A 20,878-nucleotide genomic window follows, 5' to 3' on the forward strand; every position below is an offset into this window, starting at 1 on the left:
TCAGGAGTAGAATGAAAAGAAAAAAAAACAAACCAACAAACAATGAGAAAAAACACCCCAAAACAAAACAAAATAAACTGTAAGAGTTTGAACAAAAGACAAATATTTTTCATGTTTTGGTGTAACTACATTCCTCTTATCTCCATGCAATTTGGAGTCCTCCTTGATCTTAGAACAGAGGACAGTAGGATTCTTCCTTCAAAGAAAGTTAGAGATATAGTCACTATATTGAACATAAGGAGTGATTCCAGGATTAGTAACATAAGAGTAAGATTTTCCTGAAAAACATAAAGCATCAACAGAGGGAATTCCAGTGGCATGAATATACTTTTAAATGGCATTCAAAATTTAAATTTCAAGCCTACTGAGTTTAGTGATTTATATCCCTAAGGAGGTTCATATATGCCAGCTGACACATTGGATGTTCATAGATTTAATTAAAGGATAATATTAATTGTTAAGGATTATATATGAAGCAATAAATGTTTTTTTGCAAGTAATTAAATGCTACAGTGAAGATAGGCATATGTCAACAGCAAAACTATGTAGAGCATATAAGTTGTATTAAAAAGAGAGTGACACTTCAAGAGAAAGAAACAGGTGGATGTGGATCAACAGGATATATAAATAACAAATTACTAGTCAGTCTGTGGTAAAAAAAGCAATGCATTGTCTTTGTCATTATAGTTGAACAGATGCCTAAACAAATTCACCTTCTTGTCTCTCTGAATAAATACATGTATATACATATACATAAGTGTATATGCATTAATCGCTAACTAGAATGTGAAGACTGTCTGATGATACGCCACTGGGAGCTGTTTTCCAGGTTCTGAAGACTGGGGAAAGAGGCCATCACTACCAGGAAGATGTTAGAACACTTATTTTATTCTCTCTACCCGGATATATAGCACTTGTCCTACTTCTTTCTGGAGTGGACTGAAATTACTGTATTAATGTTCTGAGATAAATTGGGTTTTTATTTTGTGAAGATCTTACTGTTAAAGTGTGTTTTTATATGGTGGAAAAATTTATTTGCACATGACATTTCTATTTGCTTGCCACATAGAACACTGGCATTCAGGAAGATCTGTGCATCTTTAAGCAAGAACTTTCTGAATATTAATTCCCTTTCTACATGTTCGATGGCTTTGAAATGTCCTTACATCTACCTGAAGTAGTTTGTCAGCTTTATACTAGGCACTACTACTGTATCACACTTCTCATGAACACCTTCAATAGGTGGCTCGTAAGCCCCAGAAAGTTCTCTTGTCTGAAATTTTGAATTAAGTTCCCAGTTTATGAAATAAAAACCTTGATGTCTGAAAACCTGAAATTAAGACCGTAAGTACATTTCTTGCATTTGGAATTTTAAATATCTTCAGGCCCAAACACTGATATTGGGTTCTTCATGTAAGATTGCCTTACACTTCTTCATACTTGCAATCACATCCTAAGATTCCAGGACCATCATTTATATTATTTGCCAGTGTCATTAAGGAAAATAATAGGCTTTATTAAGAGCAACACACCACTCCCGTTTTCTCCTGGGGAGAAGGCACATGTTATTGCTATTAACTCTCTCTGATCTGCAAAACAGAGGGAGGAATCTAAGGGAACCGTTTTTTCTAGCCATAAAGAGAAAGAACAACAAGCTACTAATGAGAGCTTATTAGAGGACAGGATGCTCAGCAACAGAAACTGTTCTTCAAAGAGGAAAGTTTGACATCCTGAGCTCAAGAAGAATGGACATTTTTTCAGAGTTTCTACTGTAAAAATATGCAGCTAGTTTTCTAATTTTATTTTTGCAAATCTTCCTCCTCCTCCTCTTACACTAAGAAGGAGAGAAATCGAATTAATAACAGCATGACTGAAAGGTTGTTGGTTTTGTGGAAAGAAACTGCTAGGAAGAATTCCTTTTTGGTATCTGTTTCTAGCTTTACATAATTTATAGGATTGTCTGTGTTCGTTATCACCTGAGCATTTGTTGTTTCCATCACTACCATACATCAGCGATACACCCCCGTAACCACTAAACACCACGTCCCAAAGCACCACGTCTACCTGTTTTTTGAACACCTTGAGAGATGACGCCTCCACTACCTCCCTGGGCAGCCTGTTTCAATTCCTCACCACTCTTTCTGTGAAGAATTGTTTCCTAATATCCAATCTGAACCTCCCCTTCAAAACTTCAAAGCCCTGCATGTCATAAAATATTTTGGTTCTTTAAATAAAATATTTACTCTCTTAATCTTTTCAACATTTTTATCTTTCTCTCATCAATTTAGTCTTAAGTCTGAAAAGGTAGGGAAATTTTAAAAAAATAATATAGAAGTTATTAATAACTCTTACATATGATAGTAGTCTTATGCATCTGGGTTCTTGTGCTTGGTTTCTGGAGAATGTAAAACAGTTATGTGAGTTTTGTTTTAATTATTTGGTGGTTGTTTTTTTTTGTTGTTTTTTTTTTTTTTTTACAAAGGACATACCCATTTTAATCTATATTGTCATATTAAACATTTTAGTTACAAAGGAACTGTGACTGATAATTTTTGTTTCCAAAGGTATTCTTAATAAAACTAGAAATTAAAGTTTTTATAATTAAAAATACTTATTTGTCAACTTAACCAGCAATTGCATATGTGGATGCTATAGGCAATAAAACTGAAACATCTTGCAAGGAGTTTTGACAGGTCATGATGGCTAGAGTTCACAGTTTAACTTTTAATACATAAAATTACTTCTTTCTATCTAGCAATTTCTTTAATAATCATCTGTGTACGCACATGTTTGTGTATAGACTCTGTACATTGGTGCGATGAAATCTTTAGACTATTTGATTTGAGTGCAAATAACCCAGATAATTCAGTCAGTTTCAAATTCTTCACTGGTCCTCAGTTACTAATTTCTTGGAATTGGGGATGATTCGTTGCTGAGATAAGACAAATCAACTGACATTCTTTACCTGTCATTTCCAAATGGCACAGCATTGTGTACAGAAGTTTACATATTGTCTAGTACTGATTAGCAGGAAAGTGATAGGTCAGTTATTCCCTCATCACAAACTCTTATGGACTGAAGTAAAAATTTTGATTAAGTAGTTTTGCAAAATTTCAAACTAGGATGAATAGTTCTGCCAAAAACATAAGGCATAGTCAAAGCCTGAAACATTAAGAGAAGAAATGTGATTTATATTCTGTATTTTGGGGTTTATGTCCTTATTTTTGCCTTTACTTCTCAAAGTTTCTTAAAACAGTCTTATGCTGCTTTCTCACACAAATTACACTGATTGTTCCTGTTTCACATCTAGCAGATAGCTCCAAATCTTGCTAGGTAGCAAAAATATGTGGAGAGGGGAAGAAACTAATCCCTTAGGAGAAAGGTTTTCTTAATTTAGCTTGCTAAGCATATGACCAGCTTTTTCTCCTTGGACATCTCATTATTAGAATGTCATAGTTCTGCCGTGCATCTGTTCTGTAATCTGATTAAGGTTGCATGACACTGAAATATCCTTTTTCTAATTAAATGTTATTCTAACTTTATTGTTATTTTTATTTTATTAGTCTTTGAATTAAAGAAACATACAATGTCACCACACTTTGCTTCTAACGCTTTCATAACTATTATTAAAAAAGAATTGCAAGGGCTTCCAAAATATGCTGCTGCTTTCGCCTAGCACTTAGTGGATATTTGAAGGGGGATATTTCAGAGGACTTGTACATGCCTTCTGTTCATTGGCACAGGGCTATGCACAAATATGACCCTGGGATCTCGATAATATCGAAGGATTCCTTAGACACAAATTTTGCTTTTAGAAGTTTGTTTTGTGCTTTCTAAAAAAAACCCCAAAAAACAAAACAGCAAAACCAAAAGCAATAACGGGCTTGTTACTTTGTTCATTCCAAGAGTCAAAAAGGTGTTGAGTATTTTTAACCAAATTTACCTATTTATAGTTCAAAAGTAAGGAATGTTTTAATATCATTACCTTGTTTTTCTTTATTCTATTCTTAATGTCAACACTTTTTCCACAAAATAATCTACATCTTGTCTTCAACATTTTGGATGATACAAAAGTAACTCTACATCCCACTACCGGCCATATGCAGATGTGGTAGTATTAGAAAATTTCAACATACAATACATTTCAGTGCGTAATTCACCTGAAAAAGAAGTACTTTTCCCAACTCATTGATGACATATGCATGTTCAGAGAAGTCAAATGATTAATCCTAGAAATTAGGGATGGATTCAAGAACAGAACTGATTAGCTCTCATTTTTGTGTTTTGTTGGTCCCAGTTTTCATAGCAGTTTGTTATGGACAGTTTCTGAACATTGAAATGTGAAGTATGAAATAAGACAGCAAGAAGAATTAGTTAATTAGTCTTCCTAGATGGATGAGAGCCAGTGACATAGAAGTCTGCTGCCTAGGATAAGATTTAAGATAATGTTTCATGAGATTATAATTCTAGAGAAAAGTAGCTTTAGTATAGTATAACGTAGCACACATAGCACAGTATAGTTCCACGCTGAATACCTGGATGAGGTGGCAGAATAGCTTCATACTCATTGGCTAGCAGTACCTCTTTAGAAATGTAAATGGTGATGGATGGAAAAGCTAAAATAAGGAAATAAAAGGAAGAGTGATACACAGAAAGTATATGAGGAATGGCATATGACTCATCTATTAATAAGGCAGTAGACCTTATTGGGGGGTTGGACTTGATGATCTTTCAAGGTCCCTTCCAACCCCTAGGATTCTGTGTGACAAATATGTGACACATATTTGAGACCAACAAAATGAAAGTTTAGTTCTAAAGGGAAAACATCAAGTGTAGCCTTTACTTTTGGATGATGTTAGACTGACATATAAGCCTTGGTATTTTGATAGATCATGGAATTCAAAGTTCAGAAAAACTTTGTACATGATGAAGAAAATCTTTCACTGAGATATTTGGATACATCCAAAATTTCCTATAAAATTTCTTCAACTTGGTAATTAATGAAGCATTTTTTTTGTCAATCACAAACAAAGGTTTTTTTTATTGTTTCCTGATAAGGAACAGTTTACGCCTTCACCTTCCACTGTTTTCATTTTAGGCAATGTTGCTCAGGAGCCTTTGGATTACTTTTACTCAGCAGCAATGGCTCTCAGGAAAATGGTGAGCATGATTGACTCAGCAATTAGTGTGGCAGCTGGTGAGAAAAGGGGTGCAAAAAGGCTTTGAGACACTGATCAAGATTGTGTGGGACTTTTTGAGACACACAAAGTTTGTGGTAACTTCCCTAAGGGCAAATGGAGATCCAGATTGACCTCGAAACAGAGGACACAGAAATCCAGGTGTCAGACTTCCCTGATGTTTCTCTCAGGGGTCAGAGGCAATGGCAGCCTCAGACCTGGATGAGGGTCTGAACTACTGGGTGAAGGAGCTGGGGAAGGAGATGAGTAGGCACTGTACCATCAAAGCTGAAGTGCAGATCAACAGAATCTTAACAGACATCCTTCAGAAGCGAGAGGTCTCTCTTCCTGCTGTTACACAGGAGATACAGACAGAAAATAAAATGAACATAGGATGGTGACTATGAAGATGGGAAAAATTGTGATTTCTGGCAATGGAAGGAAGACTTCCCCTGCTGCCACACGAGCACTTACAAAATAGGGATAGAGTACTACAAGTTAGGTGTCTAAACATTTCTGACATTTTTTCCAGTAATTATTCAGTTATGTGAGTCTCCTGCCTGTCATAAGTAAGCAAATAAATAAATAAGCTAGCTAACATATTAGAAAGCAGGTCTATTTCAGTTAACTTAGTCTTTGATGACAGCAACTTTTAATTTTTTAATGGAAGTAAGATGAAATAATTAGTATTAGCACTAGCAATTTTCTGTGTCAGAGTACTGAGGCCATCTGGGAAAAAAGCAACTGGTTATTGATAAATGATCCAAACAGGTAACTATTTAGCTGAACAAGGAGACAGAAGATGAAATGTTAATGAGTCACACAACTGAAGAACAGGGTGCAAAAGGATTTGTACAAGATTTGAGGCAGGGGAGAGAGGGGTGGAGTGGTATGGGGAGGCAGCTTCTGTGTGCTTCAACAAAGCTAAGAAATGGGGAGAAAATATTATCTTGGGTAATGATAAAACATCAACGATGAACCGAACAGCATAAGGATATTAAGGGCAGAATATCTTCCTTAAGGTTAAGTAGTAACTTATGGCCTTGACTAAGATATTAATGGAAGAAATATTAGTTTTTAATGCTTGGAATATTAGCTGATAAAACTCAGCCAGATATACAGATTAAAGGTATAGTTGAAACAATTGTGAAGTGCAAGTGGAAAGTCATAAAAGAGATGAAGGGGAGGTTTCCTGGCTATTTTCTCAACACCAGTACTTAGCAGAACATCACAGAATTGCTGGGCAGTCCTATGAGAGCAGGAAAGCAACTAGACTATGAGGAAACAGTAGAAGCTGAGAACAGAGACTCAAGAAAGAACTGAAAAGCACACTTCTATCAATATAGATTAAGAGGAGAACTGAAGAGAAAAATATGAGTTAAAGTCTTCTGGGCTGGATTATGACAATTAAATACACAGCTTTTTCTGATAAACAGTTTCTAGGCAAAATTAATTCTGTTCCTGGAGTTCTGAAAAATAAGTGCTTTGGTGCTACATGAAGAGATAGGCTAAAAGAAGCAAAGAACAGCATAAGAAACTGCCTGTGTGAGGAAGATAATAAATTGTACTGAAAAGGCTAGAGAGAATCATTCACGGATTGTTCTTGGGATCAATCTCACTTAATATTTTCATTTCATTAGTGACCTTGGAACAAGTAATAAAAATGTGCTGATAACACAATTGCTAAGGTATTGCCAGCATGCCAGGCTATCAATGTGTGTAATGCATGGGATGGTGCTAAGAGACTGAAAATTAGAATTGCAATGAAATGTACTAATATAAAGTAGATCATGAACTCAAAGATTAATTACAAGAATACTGTGTATGAACTCAGCTATGTTGAAAAACCATGAAAAAGTATATTAGTTCATCACATGATACCTGTGAATAATGATTGTGATACCACGAAAAGCAGATCAAGAAGTGTATTAAGAAGCTTGTGTGACAGTAAATTTAAATATTACTCTGTAGAGCTGTTAGCTTCTGCGCCACACATCAGATTTCAAAAGGAAACAAATACAAAGAATATATCCTACAAGATTAAGGGAAGATTGTACAGCACAAGAGGAGGTCAAAAGACAGGCTACTTTGACACAAGTAAGAAATGTCTTCAATGCATGTGAGAGCAATCACATTTCCCTATATCAGTGCAGACAAATACGAATAAGAAAAAATACTGGTTAGCACAGGAATATGAGTTAAACACGTGAATGTAGAATTGACGTTAGAAGAAATTTTAGCTACTAGTAAGCTCATGGAACAGCAATCTACTGGTACTTTTGAAGACAAGAAAATATGTCTAATTTATAAACTAGGATTAGATGTAAGGATTCTTTTCATATCATGAGATACAGTATAATGAATCAGGAAGAGTCTTTTGTCCTTTGTGTTTTGTTTTTTTGTTTTGTTTTTTTTTTAAAGAAAGCCATACAATTATTGCAGAACTAAATTCTGTATATTTTAAAAAGAATATGCAATCTCACTGTGTTCTTACACATTGCTTGTAGTCTGCATTGATACAAAAGTTCAAAGAAATTATGTGAAATATAAAAAAAGCAGTGAAGAAATGTTGTGGCAGTAACTCAGCATTTCACAGATGTTGCAACTCATAGGAAATGTTTTCCTAGCCTCCTCCTCAGCTTTTGCAGTTTGACTTGTGTCAAAGACGTGGACCACTAAAATTGGACACAGGTTTTCTAGAAATTTTCTCCACTGCTTTAAATACAACCCACACACCTTTTGCTGCCCAGAGAAACATAGTTTCTTATCTATCAGATTGTTTGAGTCAGATAGGAAAATGCATGACTCAGTATGATCATACACACCCTGTTGTCTAAACAGCTGAACAATGAACTACAGCTTTCACATGCTATGGTGGTTTTAGAATTCACATATCTTGCATTCATGAGCCATGACATCTTAGAAAGTTACGTAACAATAATTTAAATATGTCCTTAACTGTTACACTGGAAAAACCCGACTATATATAATATACTTTCAAGCAAAATTCAAAGAAGAATTCTCTAGTATGGCATAGTAATTTGGATATAGAATGGCAGTGGTTTTGGATTCAGTCTTCCTTGTCCTGCTCAAGAAAACTTGATCTAAAGTCAGTCACGTGGATCAGTTTCTGTGTTTACAAGTACTGTAGGTTGCTCCATTAATGTAATGGCTTTGATGCTTTTAGTGACGGTTTTTCAAAACAAATTACATTTACTTTTTCCTTCATATGGCATATTCCTCGTCAGTAGACTGGTAGAGTGTATGAGAAATGATGAAAAATATATTTCCATTTCAATGAAAGATGACATATGCCAGCCATGAACCGAGCTACACAAATTTATGGAGAGAAATAAAATACATTCTTTCACCCGTAGGGCTTTCTTTATTCCACCTATTTGATTTAACCTCATCCAGCTTCATATACAGTTGAATGAAGCATTAAGATTATTTTGTTAGTGTGAAGTGCAGTTGTTATTGCTTTAACATTTGTATTTTACAGTTCTTGAGCTTTTTTCACAGTGCTGAAAGAGCAAAATTGTTAATACCAAATATTTTCCTATTTCTATATTGCTGTGCCTAAACATGCACAGTATATTAAAAACTACTGTTATAGTTCATGCGAGATACAAAATGAGGATATACATTCCTATTATAAAAATCAGATGAAAAAAAATTTGAAAGAAACTTTAAAAAAAATAAAATTGTATATTTGCTGTTAGAAATATATTAGCTATATTCACTTTAAGAAATATATTGACTTAGATAAATTAATATGGAGTTATATTCCAAACTTTTGATGTTTTATTGTCTTACCTTAAATAAATTCAGTTTAATAATATTTGCCAACACGTGTTTCCCCTTTTAAAATGGAGATTTTTCTCACCATTTTCTTCCTCCATAACATACTGCTAACAAAAAAAAAACAAACAAAAAACCCAACAAAAACCTTCAGTTCTGAGTTACTAACCTACATTGGGGTAGAGAAGAAAACTTAATTCAAGAAGCAGAGAAACAAGTACTTTCTTACAGGAAATTTCTGGGTCCAGATATGCTTCTAAGAATTGTCGTATTTTAACAAGCAATATTAGCATGAAGTAATATGTTATAGAAAAGCTTTGTCTTTTTCCTTGTTTGATTGTTTGGTTTTGTTATGGTAAACAAGGGAAGGTAAGGGAAAGGAAAGAAAAGGAAAAAGGAAAAGTGGAAAGGGAAAAAGGAAAAGTGGAAAGGGAAAAGGGAAAAGTAAAGGCAAAAGTAGAGGAAGCAGTAGAGGGGGAAGAAGTGGAGAAAGGCAAGGCCCAAACAATCCCATTAGTTTCACTTTGTCCTTCCTAAATAAACAATACATTTTGCAAGACAGGTTGGAAGGTTACTGGAGACACCTCTCTAGAGATGTAAATCAATGAACTGGTTTATGTCTGAGAATGAAATGCAGAAACTTCTGAAGTATTGTGAAGATATGTAGACAAGCTTGACTGGAATTATGAAGGGTTTAATTGAATGCAATGAGATACCCGCATTATAATGGCAAGGTCAGACCTAAGCCATTTTATAAATCCTAATAGACAGGATCTCTATCTTTTGCTATTAAACAGTTGATCAGTTAGTACTAGATCCTTATTACAGCACATAAGCTCTGGCTTCTAGGTGAATATATTAAAAAATATGTGGAAATATTGTGTTATGGTGCTACTGAAAGGAAAGAAAAATTATATGGGAATGCAGTCTGAAGTTTGGATTGGCAAAATTATGCGGAAAAATATGATCAAGGAGTTAAAGCTCTGGAAACTGCTCAGCACATAATTCATAATATAGTATTTTCCTGGCTTAATACTTAAACACATACTTAAGATCTTATTTAAGTGAAATCACCACATGTTGTCTGCCTATTTGCCAAATATAACCCAAAAGCCAGTAGAAGTATGATATCCAGGCTTGACTTGGCACTTTGTGAAGCTTTGACTTTTTAGGTTTGAATGGCCTCCATCAGCATCCCATGTGAAAAAAATGTCCCTGATACTGCATACTCTCTTAGATCAAAAATTATGCACACCATCTTGGAGCAAAAATACAGAAAAGGTGGTCATAAGGACCTCTGCAAAGCAAATTCCAGCCCAGTACATGGTTTTCTTTAATAAAGAGACATTACACAGTCTGAGCTGGAATAGTTCCTTAGAAATAAAAAAAAATTATACTAATGATCAGAAATGGGCAGTGCATGTATACAGGGAATCAGATAGGTAGAAGGATTCAAGCAGGTTCTGTAACTGACAAGAGTAAGTCTAGGCTAGGACGATAGAAAAGAAATAGAATTATTAAAACTGGATTCAGAGCCAATTTAGATGGACTCTTGGTAGCTTTAAGAAAAAGATTTTCCATATGGAAATGAAGGGAGACAGTCAGAGAGCTAAAATGTCAACTGCAAATTGAGCTTTACAATTCGTCTCATAAGAAAAGAAACATACTTTCAGACTGCATCTAATTATTTGATTATATTCCAGTTGGAGAAGCAGGATGATATCATGATATAGGAATACATTAAAAATAAATAAATAATAAATAAAAAAATGGCAGACTAGAGCTTCTGAGGCTTCACAAGGTCATTTCAATTGAGAAAACAGAGAAAAATTCAAAACTGATAAAAAGAAATAATATATATATGCACATTTGACTTTATTGCTATTTAGGCTTTGGAATGTATTGCTGTTGACTGAGAGATGTTTTGCAGGATTTAGAAAACAATTGTTGGATAGAAAGAATATATTGAGTAATATTTTGGAAAACATGCTTCTGAGCACAAGTCTTTCTCCAAATAATAATAATAAAAAAGAAACAACTCTGTTGAAAGACTTCAGAAATAAACTGCAACACATACCTAATGGTTGGGAGTTAAACATCTTTCCAGGCTGAAGCCACATATTACAAGTGGCAAGATTCCTGTTCATTGAGTTAAAGCCATTTTTTAGTCCATCTGTTTATTTTTGGATTGTTTTTACTGCTGACATGATTGGATTTGAGCTTTCTTTTCCCCAAATGTGCGAGTTAATACTTTTTCAGGAATATTGAAGGAACTGAGAAAAGAATACACCCACAGCAAACACAGAAAAATAATTGCTTGTAAGTATCTATTTTTTAGAAGCTAGCTTAATCAGAAGTTGGTTATGGTCTTTTGGTATAGTCCTGAGGGAGATACAATATATGAATTGCAGTACTGACTTATGGTACAGACCTTTAAAGAACAAATCTTCTTTTTCTAAACATAAAAAAGGAAATAATTTACCTACACCAAGAAAAAAATAAATAAATTACCATGATCTATGCCAAATAAGATATAATTTCTTGACAATGTCATACTGCTCTCTCAGTATTAGTCAATAATACAACCAATAATCTCACTTTTCTTCAATTTTGTTCCAGAGTATGTGTTTCTATGTAAAAGCATAAAGGAATTCTTGTATTATCTTCTAAACTGAGATAATAGGAGAGGTGTACCAGGGTTAGATAACAGTAACAGCACTCAAATCCTATTGGAAATTATGTTATTTGTCCATATCAAAGGTTCGATTGAAGGTTACTCTGGATATGTCTTCCATCATGACACTAGCATGTGAACAAATATTTTCTCTGTAAATGCAGTAATTGCAGATTTTAAATTGATGGAAGATAAAAATAATTCCTGTTTACTGTTTCAAGTCAAAAACATATATAGGTTTGTTTATTCAAGAGCATTTTACAAACTCCAGGTGCTGTATAATATCATCTTATAACTACAAATGACAGTGATGGAAAAGATTAACAAATTTAAACAGTGAAGAAATCAAAGAAGAAAACTGACAGTACTCAAACTGCCCCAAAGACATTTTTTTCCCACACCCAGGAATTCATGTTGTTTACAAATAATGAGTATGACATTAACTGGTTTTATATATACCTACCAAATTAATCTGGGTTGTAGTCCCTTTTATGTTAAGAGGTAAGAAATATGATCAGATTTTGGAATGTAACTGGTCCTAATTATGCAAAGAATTCTATAGTCCTAAAGATATATATAACACTAAAACAGATCTCTAAAGCTGATTATAATTTAACTTGCAGTATTCAAGAAAAATGCAAGAGACAGTAATATTAAAGAATAGAATAATAATTTCTATTTGATGGTATTTTTATGATGAAAGTATACTTCTGATCTATTTTACTTTTTAAAGTATTTTAAAGCCTTTTAGCCCAATGTGACAGAATTATCAAGCTAACCATTTGTACATGGCATGTCACAACAAAGAACTGACAGGTCATACGTTTTCTATGCTTAAAGCAACACTTCCATGCATGTCAAACATTCTTTAAAACATTTGTGATATCCAGAGTACTTAATCATTTAGTTAGCTCGAACTATCTAGCTTAGTTTATAATGAGATTAAACTTTGTGGTGAATGTCATAAAGATTAAGCACAGTTAAGTTAGTTGAAAACAACTGAATAGAAAAAGCCAGATAGGGCAAGATAACTGTGCTAGTTTCTCTTTTATAAGTTACTAACATAGGAAGGACATGTGACATGTTTCCATCAGTTCCTCAGCTGATTAAAACTCTCAGGTGGTGCTTTCATCATATTAAACAGCAGAGCATTGATTGCAAGACAGGGAACACAGGAAATTGGTTGTATTATGTTTTTTATATTTTAATATGTGTCCAATCATTAAGCTTTCAATGGGAACCCATAAATGTGAAATGTGCCTTGAGTGTGTGCCATGCCTTATGCAAGCATGGTATGATACTAAATACACACAATATATTACTGGGTATTACTATTCCTCATGTCCCATGGCTCTATAAACTACAGAAATCTGTGGCTGCTCTCCTACTTTATCACTACCTCTTTTTGCTAAGGCCTTGTTGCTGGTCATTCATATTAAGAGCTCTTAGGTCTTGCTTGATGCAGTCTTTCCATCTTTCCTGGTTGGCCACAAAGCTGAACCTCATAAAAATAGTCTTCTGAGAGACTTTTTGTGCAGTCTGTCTTCCATCACCTATCCACATATCTTATATTTTTAAATCATTGGGATTTTATATATATATATTTATGATGCAGTGTTAGCATTATATTTGGTTGAATGCCCAATGGAAAGTACTTGATCCAGTGTGCATTTAAATTCTCTTCCTGTCAGTTCTATCTGAGGAGTAAGATGATACAACAATTGGATTTTTATAGGCCATAATGAGAAAAGAGATGACACAATTATGTTTGCTCCATATTGTCATTCTTTTTAAAGACTGACAGTATTATTTTTTCTTTCTATATCCCTGTATTTTTTCATAGCCTTTAACCGACAGAATAATTTGGTAGCATCTTTGTCTTAGTCTATCCCCACCTGTTTTTAATACTTTATAGGGAACTTTGCCAACCCTTTGTGCTTTATTTTTCCCATTTAGCTTAGAAAACTTCAAATTAAATTGCTTTTGAAGTGAAAATTTTTCCTTTTCTTCTCATTCTGTGGATAGAAGGAAGATAAACAATAGCTTCTATTTTTACATGTGGTCTTATACTCCCATTGGAAAAAAATCCCTAAAATACAGTACTAGTGACACTGCTGAAATAAGTGATGTAATATGTGAGGAAGGGAAAAAATAGTATTTCATGCGAGTAGTTGTGGTTTTCGAAATGAGAATGTAGTATCTATTGATTAAACTCGGATAAGAAAATTGAGGCTACTACATGGGCTGATCAATAATAAAGAAAAAAAAAGTGAGTCAGTGAGCACTAACACTTTGAAAAATAATTATCTTTTCTTGTTTCCTAACTGCAGATTTCTAGTCTACTGTAGCAACACACAACTTCCTAGGAGAAAATTCCAAGGCAGCTAATATTTATTACATTTCTTGACATTTCAAGGTTGTAGTTCAAAGGAGGAGTCTGGGAACTTTTCTCTGTCCTGGTGTGGACCCTGCCAAGTTTTGACCGTGTAGTGTGATGAGATTTGGGTGCTTGGGATGTCTTCTCTCTATATCCCTATACATCGTGTTTTCCATCGAGAGGAAACCACCACTGTGTGTTACACCACCTCCCATACCTGGAGTGAATTTTCAACATACAGTGGAGTAAAACTGCCATAGAAATTGCCAGTATATCTTATGATATATTATGTATTCCATGTACATTACTGTATTTTCTGCACTCTATTTTTTTTAATTAGGGTAATTGCAATAAAAAGCATTAAAATAACCAAGTAACCTATACTTTGGGGAACATTTTTTGAAAAAAATTTAACATGCATGAATCAATTTTTATGTATAAAAATAGTATCTATCTACAAGAATGGTATTCATAGGCAAAAATCCAAACCTAAGGCAGATATTTTTGGAGCTGTGTTTTCACTTCAGATACCTATAGCTAGAAGGTTGAGTACTGGTATGATGTGCAAAGAAGTCTCTTTAGAGCATGCTGAAACAATGGAAATGGTTATAAAAAATGCTAAAATGGCAGATGACAATTTTTAAGGTATTCATATAGAACTCATTAGGCATTGAAAACTGTTATTATTAAAAATGTTGAATTAATATAACTGCATTATTTATTATCAAAAATCTATACTTTATAGATTCATTAATCTTTTTCAGTTTGTAAATATACATGATTATTCACTGGCAATGCTTTTGGTGTCTGGAGGAGTTTTACCTAAATAGTCACACACACAAAAGAATAAGAATCACACTTACGGAAAGAAATATGACTTGATATTATATTTTTGTTTTTACACCTTGCCTAACATTGCATAACATTAAAACATTTATTTTCTTAGGAAAAAAACAAACAACTACACAACAAATCTGTCATCTTTTTAGGAGAAAAATGAGGTATTTCACATATTGTTAAATTTAGGGTGATTCTGATAAGTCATTATTAATAAAGTTTTGAAATAAATGTGATCAACAAGAAAAGGAGGGAGCTTACATGTATTACTTTTATTTTAAAGTCAGCTGATTGATTTAAGTACTGTCACAGCAAAACCATTATTCCATCACATTGAATGATATTTTGTCTCCTTTGATTCCATTCATGAGGAAGTGAACAACAATGGGAGCTATTTGCAGTTGTCTATACATATAGTTGTCACTTGATCAGCTGTTTTAACCAAACTGTAAGTTTTTATTTATGTATGCTTTAATCTTCCACTGCTACAATATAAAAAGATGCAGATACAAGAGCAAAACTCTTATAAATTTCAAAAGTCTACATTGCTAGATAATCAAGTTTTTTTCTCCCCACCTTCAGAATGTTAAAAAAAGCTGAAGCATAAATGAAACTTTAAGCTCAGTTGTACTGGCTGTATGATTTATAAACTAATTTAACAAGTATGATTTAGTTGTATCTGTTGAAAGATCCCCACCCTAGCCCAGAGACATTACTGTCAGCTTAAAACTCTGGCAGTATATAAACTACATGGATATAGTCACAACTTGTTGTCCCAGACCATATTAATCCTCAAGCTATTTGAATTTAAAAGCTTCTTTTGACATGGAATCCACTGTAAATCTGCACTCCCTGAATTTCCACTGACACTTCAGGGTGACATTTTGATTATTTTTTTTTTTAAGGAAATTTTTATTATTATTTTTTTTTTTTTTTTAAATCTCATTACCTGCTATGCAGGCATTATTTTGTATCATACCAAATATGTAGCTTACTACAAATGATTGTGTCATTGTTCTGCCAAAGCCATCATCCATAAGGGATTTTCCCAGTGAACCAATATCAAACTATAGACAAGATTACCATAATTTTAGAGCTGGCGTATTGAAAGCCCCAGGGGTCTTTTGTATTAAGCCTCTTTGTTTTACAAAGCTACCAGCATGAAGTTATGAATGACATTAACAATTTGTAGCCTTTGCAAAAAAAGACAACCAAACCAAACAACAAAAATAAACAAAAAACAAAAAGCCCAAACTTGTTGCATTCACAGCAGATATGGGGTTCTTCCTTTCTTCTGCACATTTACTTCTGCATTTACTGATGTAAAATTCCATCAGAAAGATAAGACAATTCAAAACCATTTAAGAAATAAGACTGATCTTTCCTCAGAAACAGTAGAAAATACCATGCTTTAGAAACACTTTAGCTTACCATTCCACCTGCCCTCCCCTCGTGTATATATGTATGCATGTAGCTTTAAATACAACATTAATCCCAACCCCAATTTCTTCAGCAAGCCTATTTTTATTTAATATTATTTTAAGGAGTTTTCCTGGCCACAGAATGATAATGCAGTATTTCTGAAAACAGATCCTTGCTTTTTAAACTGGAATACACAGTGAACAAGAAAGTATATTTTTACATATATGTTTTCTGATCTGAAGGTGGCATGCAGTGTTATATATGATCATGAAACACAAGTGTTCAATTAGTAATACCAAGGTTTAGCAATGTGAGTATTTCTTCTGCAAGACATCAAAGGACAAAAAAAATTAATTAAGAGCTAGTCAAAGCTATCGAGGAACAATAAGGTTGTTTTGTGGTTCTTTTGTTGTTTCTGTTGTGGTGTTTTTTGTTTTGTTTTGTTTTGTTTTTTAAAAAGGATAAAAATGGGATAGCAGATGTGTCAGAGCCCAGTTACAGAAGACACTGATAAAATATCTTTCTGATGCAGAAAATGGTATGACATCTTGTGCTGTCAACTTGCAGATGCCAGGTAAGAAATTCAAGTACAAATTTGAGGTTAGGATTCTGTCATGCAATTTGGAGAAGGATATGGTAGGCATTAAGGTAGTGAGAAGATCCCTTCTACATTTCCAGAATTCCTTTTTCTTCAGGGTGATGTTGTGTGAGGTATAGCTTTCAGTCATATGAAGCTTTCAGTTTGAGCTCAGATGATCAGGGCCCTGTACCACAACAGACAACAACATATGAAAACCGAGTTGTGAAGTGATGCCAAGTCAAACAGTACCCAGTGCCCTGTTTCTATTGTATTTGCTTTATTCCAACTATCACTCAGAACTGGAGAATGACATTACATCTGCTCTTGCAATAGAGACAAATGGATTACCACACAGGAATGTGTGCAGCTCTTTAATAGGGAAAATGTGATTACTGGCAATGTAATGATTCACATGTTATCCTTCAGCAGCTGCTTTGCGGAAAGAAAATCAAAATATACCATGGCTCTTCATAAGTGAAGTATAGAGAATGAGGAGGTAAATTTTTCAGCATTAAATTTTATAAGAACTCCCTAAATTGTGAGAAGATTAAATTAGTTCTAGTTCTTAACTTATTCAGAAGATGTGCAAGAGTGACAGCGAAGAAAGAAGAAAAAGAGAGGTCATTAATTTTATAGCCAACAACCATTCTGTTCTAAAGAAAGATGAAACCAAATGAATATAGACTGCCTTTGTTTGCCAGAAGTAATAATCACTCTTCCATCAGCTATAAAAATATTGTGCAGTGACTGAGCCAGCAAGAACATCTTTCTACCAATCCATATGTTTCCTTTACACCCAGAAACAGATTTGGAGTGCTGCAGAGGCTGCAGTGTCCACTAGACTGAAAAGGGTGAGTCTGCTGTTCACCCGTGGCCTTTGTGCACTGTGCAGAAGTACACGTGCAGCTGCTTAGTGGGCTCAGTATTTCAGGATCAGACATTTTGAATGCAGATACATGGGCACTGGGCATGGTCGTCATGGTATTCTTAGCTGCTGACCAAAACTCTCCTTTGTCTCAGTCTTCCAAAAAGAAGTTTTTTTTGTTTTGTTACTTCCAAAAGTAAACAAAACTTTGTTAAGGATTCAAAATCCTCTACAGTAAAAAATGTTGTTGCAAGGACCACTTCTTGCAAGCACAGGATCAGAGCGTCCCAATGGTTAGGAAATCTAGTAAGGGTGCTAGGAGACCTGCATGGTTAAAGAAGGAACTACTGGGCAAACTTAAGTGGAAAAGGAAAATCTACAGATCATGGAAGGAGGGGCTGGTCACTTGGGAGAAATATAGGACTGTTGTCAGAGGATGTAGGGAGGCAATTAGGAAAGCTAAGGCCTCCTTGGAACTTAACCTTGCAAGTCAGGTTAAGGATAATAGAAAGGGCTTTTTCAAATACATAGCTAGCAAAACTAGCAGTAGAGGCAATCTTGGCCCATTGAGGAATGAGGTGGGAGCCCTGGTGACAGAGGATATAAAGAAGGCAGAGGTGCTGAATGCCTTCTTTGCCTCTGTCTTCACTCCTGCAGGGTCTCCCTATGAGCCCCAGATTCATATAGCCCCAGAAGAAGTCAAGATAGAGGAGGAGTTTGACATGGTAGATGAGGATTGGGTTAGGGATCAGTTGAGTAATCTGGACATCCATAAATCAATGGGTCCGGATGGAATGCACCCAAGGGTGCTGAGGGAGCTGGCGGAGGTCATTGCTAGGCCACTCTCCATCATCTTCAGTAAGTCATGGGCAACAGGTGAGGTGCCTGAGGACTGGAGGATAGCAAATGTCACTCCAGTCTACAAGAAGGGCAAGAAGGAGGACCCGGGTAACTATAGACCGGTCAGCCTCACCTCCATCCCTGGAAAGGTGATGGAACAACTTGTTCTTGTCACTATCTCCAGGCACATCAAGGACATGGGGGTCATCAAGAGCAGTCAACATGGTTTTATCAAGGGTAAATCATGTTTGACTAACCTCATAGCCTTCTATGAGGAAATTACTAGGTGGATAGATGATGGTAGAGCGGTAGATGTGGTTTATCTTGATTTCAGTAAAGCATTTGACACCGTCTCCCACAGCATCCTTGTAGAAAAGTTGATCAGGTATGGGTTTGGTGATCAGGAAGTGAGGTGGATTAGGAACTGGTTGAAAGGAAGGAGTCAGAGAGTTGTAGTCAATGGGGCAGAATCTGGTTGGAGGTGTGTGACTAGTGGAGTCCCACAGGGGTCGGTACTGGGACCGGTGTTGTTCAACATCTTCATCAACGACCTGGATGAGGGTATAGAATGTACCCTCAGCAAGTTTGCTGATGACACTAAGCTGGGAGGAGTGGCTGACACACCAGAAGGCTGTGCTGCCATTCAGAGAGACTTAGATAGGTTGGAGAGTTGGGCGGGGAGAAACATGATGAAATTCAACAAGGGGAAGTGCAGAGTTTTACATTTGGGGAAGAACAACACCATGTCCCAGTACAGGTTGGGGGCTGAACTGCTGGAGAGTAGTGTAGGTGAAAGAGACCTGGGGGTCCTGGTAGACAGGAGGATGACCATGAGCCAGCAATGTGCCCTTGTGGCCAAGAAGGCCAATGGCATCCTGGGGTGCATTAGAAAGGGTGTGGTTAGTAGGTCAAGAGAGGTTCTCCTCCCCCTCTATTCTGCATTGGTGAGGCCACATCTGGAGTATTGTGTCCAGTTCTGGGCCCCTCAGTTCAAAAAGGACAGGGAACTGCTCGAAAGAGTCCAGCGCAGAGCTACGAAGATGATTAGGGGAGTGGAACATCTCCCTTATGAGGAAAGGCTGAGGGAGCTGGGTCTCTTTAGCTTGGAGAAAAGGAGACTGAGGGGTGACCTCATCAATGTTTACAAATATGTAAGGGGTGAGTGTCAGGGGGACGGAGTTAGGCTTTTCTCAGTGATGACCAGTGATAGGACAAGGGGTAATGGGTGTAAATTGGAGCATAGGAAGTTCAAGGTGAATATCCGAAAAAATTTTTTTACTGTAAGAGTGACAGAGCACTGGAACAGACTGCCCAGGGAGGTTGTGGAGTCTCCCTCACTGGAGACATTCAAAACCCACCTGGATGAGTTCCTGTGTGATGTACTCTAGGTGACCCTGCTCTGGCAGGGGGGTTGGACTAGATGATCTCTCGAGGTCCCTTCCAGCCCCTAAGATTCTATGATTCGATTCTATGATTCTATGATTCTATGATTCTATGATTTGGTAAATATTTACAAAATTATTTATGCATTTGTATCCATTGCATATAAAGAACAGATGCTAAACTAGTGAAAAGCCTATGCTATTTTATGTTTATATTTGGCCACTCTATGAATTAAATATCCTTGTATTTTGTCTTCAAGAATATTAATTGAGATAGTTTGCAGTTATATATTCTAGATCTGGACATTTATATGTCTAGCTGTGATGACAAGGCTGTCTAGCTTTTCTCCCACATATCAAAAGCAGCTAGCTATTAACATTTCAAACTTCTGTGTAGCTAATCCTTCTACAGAAGTCATTCAAGATTAACAAATAAGTAAACCTGATTTAAAATTATCTGAGACTCTTTCATTACCTTGCCAGACCTGAAGCGTGGTGACAGCCAGCTTTTTAAATGGTGATATTTTAATAAATATAATGCTTTTCTTAGAGATAAAATTACAGAAGAAAGAATAGAGAACTACTTGACAATTATACTAGAAATTAAAATTCCCTGAAAGTTATTTCTAAAATAAAATCTCCATTGTATTTTACAGCATGGTCAATCAAGGCATATGTAATACAACTGGTCAGCTGTTGTTGAGAGGCAGCATGTTTTTTAGTTTCTGGAAAGTAATTCCAGGGGTGCAGAAGCTTAGAGTAATAGCCTGGCTGTTCTGAAGGTAATGGTAAATTTCATTCTGGATTCAGTGAAGATTACCACTTTACCTTATGCTGCACACTTCCTGTGGTTCTTTCGACCGTTACACTGTAATCAGCTTTCCTGGTCCTGAGGTAGAGACAGCAATATATTTTTTTTGTAG

The sequence above is a fragment of the Chaetura pelagica genome, unplaced genomic scaffold (genome assembly GCF_000747805.2).
Source record: "Chaetura pelagica isolate M959 unplaced genomic scaffold, ChaPel_1.0 scaffold123, whole genome shotgun sequence".
Lineage (NCBI taxonomy): Eukaryota > Metazoa > Chordata > Aves > Apodiformes > Apodidae > Chaetura > Chaetura pelagica.